The sequence below is a fragment of the Euphorbia lathyris genome, chromosome 2, assembly GCF_963576675.1.
Source record: "Euphorbia lathyris chromosome 2, ddEupLath1.1, whole genome shotgun sequence".
Taxonomy (NCBI): Eukaryota; Viridiplantae; Streptophyta; class Magnoliopsida; order Malpighiales; family Euphorbiaceae; genus Euphorbia; species Euphorbia lathyris.
Window position 1 is genome coordinate 33,738,431 of NC_088911.1, and position 1,072 is coordinate 33,739,502.

Consider the following 1,072-nt stretch of genomic DNA (forward strand, 5'->3'; position numbering starts at 1 on the left):
ATATGTATTGGAATAAGGGTTATTATTTTGGTTTTGCCCTTGGACAAAATTTACCTGTTCAATCTCACTCATACCTTCGTAATCCACATCCGTTTGGATTGGCTTTCCATTAGGATCACACGGTGCCATAAACCTATCAATTTTGTGCGATAAGGCAGAAAATTGGGCTTACAACATCGCTACTGGATCAAGATTCACTATACCTTTAACTGATGACGTTGCTGAGGATGATGGTTTCACTATTGGTACGTGTCCACGTTCCGCGGGCCACATACAGCTGTTGATTGCCATTTCCTCCAAAAGTTCTCTTGCTTGTGCAGATGTTTTCTTCATGAATAACCCTCCAGACATAGCGTCCAATGAACCTCTAGTTGTAGGATTTAGTCCATTATAAAATGTTTGCATTAAAAGTTTAGCGGGCAATTGGTGGTGTGGGCATAAACGTTGAAGTTCTTTAAAATGTTCCCAAGCCTCATAAAGAGTTTCATTATCATTTTGAGAAAAAGACGTTAACTCTTTAATGACTCTTGCGGTTTTTGCTAAAGGAAAATTTTTTGATAAAAACGCTTGGGCTAATTGTTCCCAAGTGGCAAAAGTTGCGGCTGGCATAGAAGTTAACCATTCTTTAGCTCTATCCTTCAAAGTGAAAGGAAAAAGGCGAAGTTTGATTGCTTCTGCAGTCACATCTGGGATTTTAAAAGTGTCACAAATTTCAAGGAAATTTGTTAAATGGGTGTTAGGATTTTCGTTCGTTAACCCATAAAATGTTACATTGTTTTGCAACATATTAAGCAACGCAGGCTTAATTTCAAATTGGTTTGCGGTGATTCTGGGTCTAACGATACTATTGGTCACACCGGCCACACCTGGCCTAGCGTAATCCATAAGTGTTGGTGGGTCTGCCATTTTACCAGATTCAGTATTTGTCTTTACTGGGGTTTTGTTTTTGTTTTTGTTTTTGTTTTTGGTGTTGTTTTTGTTCTTCTTAAGTGTCCTTTCAATTTCTGGGTCTAGTGGTTTTGGTGGTATGCCTGAACTTCGAGAACTGCGCATGAACTTGAAATCTTGCACG

The 1,072-nt window shown here is 39.0% G+C and overlaps 1 non-coding gene across 1 annotated transcript; it reads left to right on the plus strand.

Annotated features, from left to right (window-relative positions):
• The first annotated feature begins 421 nt into the window (after nt 1–421).
• LOC136221211 (small nucleolar RNA R71) lies at nt 422–528 on the plus strand. The gene has a single exon (XR_010684991.1). It is a non-coding gene; the product is annotated as a small nucleolar RNA R71 (small nucleolar RNA).
• The last annotated feature ends 544 nt before the right edge of the window (nt 529–1,072 follow it).